This window comes from Akebia trifoliata, chromosome 11 (genome assembly GCF_017979445.1).
Source record: "Akebia trifoliata isolate Shusen 1 chromosome 11, ASM1797944v1, whole genome shotgun sequence".
NCBI classification, from domain to species: Eukaryota; Viridiplantae; Streptophyta; class Magnoliopsida; order Ranunculales; family Lardizabalaceae; genus Akebia; species Akebia trifoliata.
The window spans coordinates 43,206,720-43,218,472 of NC_141385.1; the positions used below are offsets into that span (position 1 = coordinate 43,206,720).

Consider the following 11,753-nt stretch of genomic DNA (forward strand, 5'->3'; position numbering starts at 1 on the left):
TGTGGGTTTCGACTGTGCGAACTCCGACATGTCTTCTCCGGTCGGCGAGCATCCATGTACATACTCTCTCTCTCTCTCCGATCTAAATCAGTCGGAGTGATTTTTCGGATGAAATCTATGGGTTTCGACTGTACGAACTCCGATAGATTGAGGATGATGGTATTTTATAGGATTTTTTATCGGATATCCGATATATTTTTCGAATTCGAATTCAAATGTTTGTTAGGGATATTTGATCGGATTTGAATTCGGATAGTATTTTTTTTTTTTTTTTTTATTCGAATTCGGATATAGCACTATCCGATTGGATACCTATCCGTTGACAACCTTAATTTAGACGTCCCACCAAGCTTTCGTGAATATTTGTCATAGCCCTGTTTTTTCAAACTATTGTCATACCCTTGACCGTGGTCTTCAAATAGAAATCAATTGAAAGTGATAGAAATACCATCATCTACATTCTGCCAAAAACACTTGATTTTACCCCTCCCAAGCACATAAAATAATACTAATATAATAATAATAATAATACCATGGACAGTGGTCTTCAAGAATTTCAAATTTTTATAGTAATTTATATTTCAATCCTTGATTCTTTTATTTATTTATTTTTTCTTTCAAAATCCAAGGAGTGGATCCTCTGTGGTGCTTTCCTACAGTTCCCTGCACTACAATTAGACGGTTGAGAGAGCGTCACATGGTACATACATCAAAATCCCTCCATTGAATTTTTGGAGTTCAACGTTCAGACAAAGTTTAAAGAATACTTTATATATATATATATATATATATATATATATATGGGAGGCGGTTCAGTGGCCCCAAAGTCTTCCAAGACTCGTGCTTAGCTTTTATGGCCGTTAGATTATAACGCATTCAACGGTTCAACGGCGTTATTACACTTTTATTATAAAACGTCTCGTATTTATAATTGGCTCCCTCTAAATATTAGATATTCAGTTTTAAATCCCTCAACCATCTTTCCTTCTCTTCTTCGAATCACTTTGTCTGTAACCCTTTCTCTTCGAAGATGAATAGAAAGAGAACGACGAAGATGTGCTCTCTCTCTCTATAGTTACAGCTCGTCTTTGGAGCTCTCTCAACCATCTCTCTCTCTCTCTCTAGTTACAGCTCGTCTTTGGAGCTCTCTCAACCATCTCTCTCTCTCTCTCTCTCTCTCTCTCAAGGTTTAGATCCTCCACTCCCGACGCTTCTCGTCGTCTATGAACCTCTCTCAGATCTCAAGGTTTGAGATCTGAACTTTTTTTTTCTATAGTTCCTTTAATTAATTTGTAAAAAATTTTGGAGATTTAATGGATAGAGAGAAGTGTTTCTGCGTTTTGTGGAAGTTTTAAGTAATTTTTAATGTTTGATTTGTAATTTCTACTTTTATTAGTATTTTTAACTTTTTTTAGAGATTTGAACTTAAAAATGATTTTTTTCTTGCTGGTTTCTGAGTCACAATGGGAAACGAGATGAGAAAACCAGAAATCTTGAGATTGAATTATGGAGAATTGAATTTGTGATTGACTAAACATGATTTATTTAAAGAACTGTAGATATAAAGTTTTTGAAGATAAAGAGATGAGAGATAAAAAACAGAGTTGTAAAACTTTGATTTTTTTTTTTAAATATAATTTTAAAGAATTGATCTCATATTAGGACACATGAGTCTACATAAGATGAGAAATAAAAACCAGAGTTTCATAACTTTGATTTATAAAAAAAAAAAAGAAGCAGAATTTAAAAGAATTGATCTCATATTAGAACACAAGAGTCTTCATAATATTTAGAGGTTACAGACGAAGAGAAAGGGTTACAGACGAAGTGATTCGAAGAAGAGAAGGAAAGATGGTTGAGGGATTTAAAACTGAATATCTAATATTTAGAGGGAGCCGATTATAAATATGAGACGTTTTATAATAAAATTGTAATAACGCCGTTGAACCGTCGGATGCATTATAATCTAACGACTATAAAAAATTAGGCACGAGACTTGGAAGACTTTGGCCGCGAACCGCTCCCTATATATATATATATATATAATCTAAGACATGATCCCAACATGCTTGATGTGTTAATTTTATATTTTAACACGGTCTTTCCATTGTAAAGAGTACCACTGGGAACTACATGAAAATAATACTACAAACGATCTGCCCAATGTCAGTTTTTCTTGATTTATTTAACAAGTAGTGATCTTGATGTAACACCCCAAGGTTGAAGTGGTTTTTGGAAACAGATCGAAGGCAAGGGTATTTCAATAATTTTATGTTAATCTCTCATAGAAGACCACAATTGATATATAATCTCCTTAAACATGCTGATATCTCAAATATTGACTACAATAACTATCCTTTTAATGAGATCCTAAATTATACTATGTGAATCAGATCAAACATCAAGTGCCCCTCATCAAACTAGATTACCATCTGAGATCCAAATATGAAAAGATCTATGGCACATTTTTATTAAATATACATAATCTCAACTGATAACAACAATATGTATTATTTTAGGACATATCACACATATAAACACTCCATGAATGAACATATTTTCTTAAGCCCTAAACTTGTTTGAATGAGGTAAGCTTCCTGTACCCTTCCCAAGCCTTCTCCCAAACCACTACCTCGTAATTATTCGTAACGCCTCCATCCTTTGCTGCGACAACAAGTCGATAATTGGTGCCAGAAACGACTTGGGTCTCACCCCGAACCACATGGTCGAACCGTAGGTCCATCTTAGTCTCTTTGTTGTGCTCAGATACAGCAAATTGTCCTATTTCTTCGACATGTTGATCGTTTGCATCTTGGATGGGTTGCCAACCCCCGAGACCTATCTTTTGACCACCAACATTAACGGCCAAGGCTCCATCAACTAAAATGAAGGAAATGAGAGAAAGGAGAAGAACGTATTGGATTTTCATGACCTTTGTGACTTGTGAGTTTCTTTGGTTTGGACTTTGGATAGATTTAAATGGTGAGTTGTTGTTTGAATTTATAGTAGCGTTTTTTAAAGGGGGCTAGTGAAGGGGCCCATAGAAATTAAAAACCGCCCCTTGTTATTATTTGTAAATAGTCTAATAATTAGACCATTCTGCGACAAAATGTTACGCCATGGGGTTACTCATCTTGCTTTTGAGTTATATATATAATAATGATAATTTAGACAGTTCCCCGCCCAGTTTTGACAAATATTTATTCCTTGTATCTTTTCAATTAATAAAGATTTAACCCACGATCATGGTCTTAATAAATGATCCCAAAAGATGTGGACTTAATTTTTTCGTATCATTAACACATTGTGCTTAGGATTTATTGATTGGATTTTTATCATTTGATACTGCGAAAGCTCCAATTTAAATCTTGAAAGATTGGTCAATGACCTAAAAGGAAGGGAATCATGGTGAGTACTTAGATTGATTATCTAGAATCGAACTTTGTTTGTGGAAGATGGTGCGTTACAACCTCAAAGAAATATTAACATAAATTTACACATCACTAACACTTAAGTGTTTTTTTTATAACCAAGTATCAAACAGTAGACTAGGCTCATATCTAGGTTTTGCCCAGTCCATAGAATATGATTTTGTCTAAAGATTAGTCCCTACACATCACATGCACTAGGTAAGTGAGGGTGCGCCCTCATGGGTGGACCCTGAGGAGTTAATGCTCATGCTAAGTATTAACCTCATGACTTTGAGCTATTTATTAGTCTGAAATTGCCATTGAGCCAATCTCTTAGAGTTACAACTAAGTGCTTTTAATAATGTATTTTTACATTTCTTTTCAAAATTCTTAGAATTTCATTATTTACAAGTCTGTGGTATCAAATCATGTTTTTGGATTTAAAGATGTGAGTGACCCTTAATTGGATTTAAGTTGATTTTAACAAATAATTGTTTAAAAAGTAAAATAATATTAAATATAAGAATAGAGAAAGAATTGTTAAGTTTGTTGGAGTTGGGACCAAATTTTACACTAATTAAAATAACTATTGTTACTTTTTTTTTTATTACAAAAGATGCTCTTTATATTAAAGAACATTGTTGGAGATGTTCTAATGCTCAAATTGATGGGGACACCTCTTGTGGTGGATTATAGCCATTTAGTCTCCTATTGAATCGATGCAAATCATTGGGTTATCGAACTCAACTCGTGATTTTCAGACTTGATTTTTTCACTCGATCTGTACTCGACTAATGTGGCAGGGGCATAGAATCATAAATCATTTTCTTTGGGATACCAAAAAAAAAAGATATATGATTATGTGCCCTTGTCACGTTAGCTAAATAAAGACCGAGTGAAAAAAATTGAATCTGAAAAATCATTGGCCATTAAACTATTTAATAGGTAGGAATTTTAGAAATATGTCTCGTTAAATTGATGATATTATGTTTCCCCTGACAAAATGCAATGTTATTTTTTCTTGGTGATTTACCAGTGAAATTTTTATTTTTAATTTGTTTTAATTTTAATTTAATAATTTAAGTGTTAACTGAACATTTTGAAAAATAAAACATCCACCATTAAATCATCAAGAAAATATAACATTGACTTAAGGACAAGGGAGGTAAATCTAATATCACTATTTTAATAGGGGTATTTTTAAAATGAGAGCGGTTCAAGGGCCATATGAGAAGACATATGAAAAAACTTTCGTTTTTCAAAATAAGAGTTAGAGGTTTTGGATTGAGCTGATTTTTTGCAAGGATGGTCACTATGATGAAAAGATCATCCTCACAAAAAATCAGCTCAATCAAAAACTTTTAAATCCTCAAAAGTGATTTATAAATTAGTGATAAAAATTGGTAAAAAATCGATAGTCCACATTTTAAATCACTTTTAATGAGGTTAGAGTTATTTGGCTGATTTTTTTTTTTAGATGATCTTTCTATCATAGAGATCATCCTCACAAAAAATCAGCTCAATCCAAAATTTCTAACCCATATTTTAAATTTTATAAAAAAGAAAGTTTTTACATATGTTTTTCTCATATGTCCCTTGAACCTGACCCTTTTAAAATACCCTTAATAGAACTTGTTGGACTCAACTAATTCAAATAAATTTAAAACCAATATAAAATCCACTAGCGTATTAAAAGCTTAAGATGGGAGAACCATATTGGAGATCAGGTCTCAATTTTCCACGTATTCCCTTTTTTTTTTTTTTTCATTAGTGAACACGTGGCTGTAACCTAACCTTATCCACTGAGGTCACTTCAGCATTATTCTTATTATACACGGCGTAGTTTTAAAACTTGCTGATTCAACTCGAGGTGATTGAGGATACACCGAGTCAACTTGGCAAATCATTGTGTTAATTCAGCCAAATTAACCTGAAAAATGATCGAGTTGTGTAAGAAATTCGACAGAGTTATTTGACTAAAAATATATTTTTGTGGAGGCAATAAATAATATGTTCTATGTTTGTTTATTTTAAATAATAAAAAAAATAGTTATAAATTTAATGTATTTTCATTTGGACATTTCCAAGTTGATTTGCAAATTTTCAACTTGACTCTACCTAGTAATGTGAGTTTTCGAGTTCTAAACTTTGCTACGAGTACTACCTGTAAATCACAAGTCGATAAGCAATTTCATTGTTTATACTTTATATTAGAGACCAACATAAATAGTATTTGGGATCGACTAGTTGCACACCACTAGTGGTTGGTTGCACTCTAACATTTAAAAAAAAAATGTTTCTTCTAAACCTCAATTATAACCTTCTAATTGCAATTCACTATGGTAACCTTATGATTTAGGGGCTTATTCATCTTCTCGTGACTTCTTCTATGTTCATGTTCTTATTATTATTAATTTTTTTTTGATCAATTTTTCTCATGTCTTCATTGGCACCAATTGAAGGTACTGGTTTTCTAACCCCTAGTTTGTTTAGAAATTGATTAAAGCCTATGCTTCGATCTTATATCTTAAAATTCGATGATCACTGATCAGCCTGAAGTGTCGACATGAATTCCAACGAGTTTCTTAAGCCTCACAAGGTCTTTAAAATCGTCAAAACCAACCCTCCTTAATTTATCAATCCGAATATATGGTGATTAGAAGAAGAAAAGGAGTGCAATCTTTTTTCTATTATTTTTGGAGTGTAATCATCCAAATGGAATGCAAAGGGGAATTTTCAAGTGATGGGGTGCAATTGGTATGGGTGGTGTGCAATTAGTTGGTTCCTAGTATTTTTAGGTAATTTAGAAATCCGTCCAAGTTTTGGTGAATATTTGATATACCCACCCTTGATCGTGATCCTTTATTAGAGACAAATGTTAAAATAAAAAAAAAAAATAAAAAAAACAGCTTAATTTTTAATTCGCAATGCAAAATCCTTAAAATAAATAAATAACCCACAAACCTACATCCTTCTAAGTTTTTACCTTGGAATAAGAAACTTTGATTTATTTATCACTCCTCGATTGATTATTTTATTTTTATAGAAAGGCATTTAACATTTTTCCAAACCCACATTTTGATAAATATTAGAGATACCCATGTATTTTGAAATTGAGATGATGTTCTCCATGTGGTAACATACATAGGGGTGCCACTTGGTTTGGTGAGGTCAAATTGGAATCGAATCAACATAAGTCAGTTCTACTAAATTAGAATCAGAATCGAACCAAATTTTATTGGAACCAAATCAACCCAACTAAACTAAAGTCTGTTTGGCTCGGTTTGATTTAGTTATATGGGTTGTCAATATTTTATAAATTGTAAGTAACATTTTTAATGAAAAAATAAACATAAAATTTTATACAATAAATCACTAATCTATCCATAAAAAAATCATTAATTTATCTATAAAACATCATTAATCTATGTCTAAACTCCTAAATATATATATATATATATATATATTTATTGCAGAAGAGATCGGTCTTCAATTTAGTTTGATTCTGTACAAGCTTGATTCGAGAACCGAACCAAACGACCCTAGGTTTGGTTTGATTCTTGGTTTGAATAGGACCAAGTTGCACCCCTACCACACTGCGTCAAAACATTAAAATTTTGGCATTACTGTAGCACTAACCTCGGCGGCCCTGGCCCATCGTTTATTTTTCGTTTGGCCCACAGCCCACGTTTAGGCGCATAAAACAATTCTGCAAACTTAGCCCACCGAATTTTTTCCATACCTCATGCACTGTATCAAAATCATTTCTCTCTCTATATTTGATCGACTCTCTCTCTCTCTCTCTCTCATCTATTTAAGTTGTTAGGACTTAGGAGTTGGGATTCAATCGATCGACTTCTTCGACATAAAGTCATCCTCTCAATCTCGTCGTTATCTATGCCTTCCTAGAACTGAACCTCAAATCCTTGACCTTCTCTTCTCAGCCAAGTATTTTTGAAGCTCAAATTATTGATCTCTTCAAAAACCCAAAGAACTCAAGCTTGTTCTCATCAGCCCCATCGAACAAGACACTTCAGATCTCAAAAACCCTAAGGTGCTTTAGTCGAACACCTTAAGAACTGAGCTCCTAGGTGCGGTTTTCTTTTACTTAAATATTTTTTTAGGTTTCTTTATTTTCCTTTACTTGTTATTTTGTTTCAATTTTATCTCTTATTGTTAGATTTATCTCTTTTTTTTGTTGAGTGTCATAGAGTCAATTGGATTTGAATTGGATTCATCAATTTAACTAGAAAATTGAATTTGAGCTCCTAAAGGGATTCAAGGTTTTGTTCAATAACTACCAAGAATTCACTTGAAATAATAATTTACAAATGAAAATTAGAAAACAAAAGAAATTTGCTAATGAAGAAAAGAGCAATTGTTAGTAGCATTGCCATTAATGTGTAATACACCAGAAAGAGGGAAAAAGAAGTATGATGAGCTAGGCCATATCAAGCAAATAACAATTGCATAGTGGTTAAATCATTATATGTGACATACATTCGTCTGTGCTTCCACCAAGAAAACAGAACAAAGTGTGACAAAAAACAACAGGGGTGACAAGAACATAATGTTCCCAATTATAACATTTAACCCTTGAAACTATGTGATGCTTGATGGTTTTAGAATAAAAACAACACATGGGTAACAAAACAAGTAGAACTTAAAGTTTAGGATACTGATTGGTCAACTTTTTGGACTCTCTTTGCTTTTGGAGCTGGGCATGCAAACCCAAAGAAGGCCATGGACCCAGGTCAAGTTTATGACATAAAAGGACAGGACTAGATTAATTTCCTGTGTGGGCTAAACTACGTTAATTTCCATGTAAACCCAATCTTGATCTCAATTATCCATCATTCATTGTCATACTAAACAATATCTACACAGCAAAGCATACCTTCAATAGGGTATTGACTAACGTGATTGATTATCCATACTTTAGAAAAATAACATGTTTTTATCATCATCATGTCACCTTCATAATAACCAATGCTATTATCTTCTTTTGTAGATTTTTGGTAACACACGATCTAGTAAAGCACTCGGTGAAAAGCATTTAGTGTCATTGTTTCCATTTATTCCTAGACTTGTATCATAAGGGCTAAACAATTGGAAGTTTCGCTTGCTACATGTTTGATAATATAATTTATTATCTTTTCTTGTCTAGTCCTTTGAAATTTGTCTTATTATTAGGTTTATTTTGTTCTGTTTCTATTTGTCAACAATGGCCAAAAAAAGGCAACTAATCCCTTCCAATTACTATGAAAAAAGACTTGAAATTCAAAGATAAGTAACAAAACATTCTTAGTGCTTGGGTACGTGTACTGTGCACATCCGAACGGGGGTCAGATGCCACTCACTTACATTCGTAAGCACACATGCATTTCATTATACATAGGTTGTCATTATAGTGTTTCACAGAAGATTGTGTTTGTTATAACCTCACTTGTATATTATTCTAATCTTGGAAAAATGTCATTGAATTTGTTTGATAGTGCTCTTAGATGAGGGTATCTGACATATAGGATTTAGGATTTTCGGACGTTGTCGTTAAAGCCTTATCCCAAAAATGATACATATCGGTAACCGGGGTGCATTGTAGACAGGTTCAAAGTGAGCCCAATTGGCTCAACCCGATCTTAGGCAAGGCTTGGGTTGAACTTTAACTATCTTAGTTTGGGCTAGGATCTTGAACCCATGTCGTATTGGCTTGAGCCTGCTCTATCTGAATTCTTAATAATTCTTAAGCTTTTAAATGTCAGTGATTAATAATATAAAATGATATTTTGTGATTGTAACATATATTGGTGTAGATCACACACACACACACACACTCACGATATAGTATGTTTTTACACGACTCTTGTAAAAACAGATGATCCTATGTAATCACAAAATCCATGAATTTTCCATCCTTAAAGAACAATCCTTACAAAATTTCACATCATTTTGAGAGTTTCTATTGCTAAACCAGCATATCTTCGTGAAATTGCAAAGAAGAGTATACTCCACTTCAATTGGGCCTTTGAAAAAATGAGAAAATAAAAATCTGTTGTAGCTCCAAAAGCATAAGCACCTCTGTTTCATTAGATTATTCTTATATTTTCTATTTTATTTTGCATTATGTACTTAGTAACTCTTGTCGTTCTTTCTCAATTGTGTTCTTTAAGTTGGTCTTGCATAGTTTGGCTTTCTTCTAAATCCTAATCAACTCTGATAAAAAACTGTTTAATCACTTCTCCACATAATTCGCTCCTCATGACCATAGTACCATTTGAATTTAGTTTGGGAAACTCCAACAACTGATGTAAAATTCCAATTCTGTGAGAAATGACACATTGTCCATTAACTTCAACTTTATTTTGAACAAATATATGATAAGACCTATATACTTTAGAGTGAAACTTCAAAAACTTTGCCAATGAGATTCCACTTCTAAATAGTAGAGTCAAGGATATCATTATTTGACTTTTTAATAGCTTGGAGATGATTTGTTACATATGTACAATTCTTATATGTTTTATTTTTTTTATCTAAACTAAAAAAGCATAAGACGGGTGATCAGCAGTCTACAAGAACAAAACTCTTCATTAATAGTCATACGAGGAGTGATGGTAGCGCTTTCACTCCTAAGCTGACCAAATCCCTCATAAATGATGTCCTTTTTTGTTCAAATTTTTTTATTTTTGAAAAAATTACTTATTATCTTAATGCTTTTATTGTTCTGTAGGGTCAATTAAACAGTCTTATTAAAGAAGATCCTAGGTTTGCCCATAAAGACATTGATCCTAATCCTGTTTCCATTGTATGTATGACTTATATTATTTAATTTTGATTTTTTATTTATATACATTATATTAATCATAGTTGTTCATAGGTGTTTGGGAAAAATGGAAAAGACAAAGTAAACAAAATTAGGGGGGGGGATAGAGAGAGAGAGAGTTTCAAAGACTTCTTTACGTTATATGACTCTATGTTGAAATTTTTGACATGGCCCAATTCGACGGGTGAGGCTGTCGAATTTTGAAAAATGCGACTGTTTTGTTTAGGGTATTTTCACGTAGTGCCATATACTAGGTGATCATCTAACCATCTCATCAATTCAGATCCCCAAGTAACACCATGTGCATTACATCAAACATCAAGTGTTCTTCATCACTAAGCCTCATCAGATGATATTATTGATAGACAACTGATGACAACAGTTTATTACTCACACACACACACACACACACACACACACTGCACGATGAACATATCATGACATAGTTAACAATGGTTTGAAGGAGGTCAGGTTCATGAACCCTTCCCAAGTCCTCTCCCAAACCACAGCCTCATAATCATTTGTAATGCTTCCATCCTTCACTGGAGCAACAAGTCGATAATTGATCCCAGCAACAACTTGGGTCTCACCCTTAACCACATTATTGAATTGAATGACTTGGTGGCTTTGTTGTGCTCAGATATAGCAAATTGCCCTATTTCTTGGATATGTTGATAGGTCACATTTTTTATGGGTTCCCATTCTCCAAGGATGACAGCCTTTTGACCATCGACACAAACGACAAATGCTCCATCAAAGACAAAGAAGGATATCAGAGGAAGAAGAATAAGAAAGGATTGGATTTTCATTTTCTCTATGAATTCATTGATTTTGGTGAATTGGTTTGCATTTGAATTTATGTTGATGGTTGATGGGTTAACTGAGGGATGCACAAAATGAAAGTTGTAACATTGAATTGACCAAATTACCCTCTATCTCTGTTACCAATGACAACTAATTGGTAATGTCAACTCAATCACCGTTATAAAAGGATATTCTGGTGTTTTGGGTTACAGTTAAGGAGAAATGGAGAAAAAAAGAACTACATGTCATGGGCTTCAACCTCTAACTAAGAACGCTTGATTTTTCTTTTGAAAACCAGTCATCTTCAACCTCCTTCGATAACATTTTTAACCCTCATCTTCAACTTTAGCATATTCTATCTACAGACTACAATCTTGAGGTCTCAAGAAAAGACATGATTTTGCAAAAGTATGGAAGATGGAATTTTGGGTTAAAGACCTAGGACTTTCTACAGTTGCTTAAGGCAAGTTAGAGAACAAATTCACTTAGGATAAAGCTGAATAAATTAAAATTGATTTATCATAGGGTTTGTGTGTGTGTGAGCGCTTATCGTAGGTATCCCCACCCTTCGGGTGAGTCTAATCCCACGGTCACATGCACTATCCCCTTGGAAAGTCCTACGTGCAATTGGTTGAGTCGAGGGTCAATTGGACGTTGGAGGGTGGCCCCGAGGAATTCATTGGTTTGTGGGATTTTGAACAATTGACCTACCCTTC

The 11,753-nt window shown here is 33.4% G+C and overlaps 1 long non-coding RNA gene and 1 pseudogene across 1 annotated transcript; one reads left to right on the top strand and one right to left on the bottom strand.

Annotated features, from left to right (window-relative positions):
- Positions 1-2,492: 2,492 nt before the first annotated feature.
- Positions 2,493-2,974, bottom strand: LOC147391869 (cysteine proteinase inhibitor 1 pseudogene; annotated as a pseudogene).
- A 4,249-nt stretch (positions 2,975-7,223) lies between these two features.
- Positions 7,224-11,113, top strand: LOC147391870 (uncharacterized). The gene is made up of 2 exons (XR_015183265.1): positions 7,224-7,501; positions 10,141-11,113. It is a non-coding gene; the product is annotated as an uncharacterized LOC147391870 (long non-coding RNA).
- The last annotated feature ends 640 nt before the right edge of the window (positions 11,114-11,753 follow it).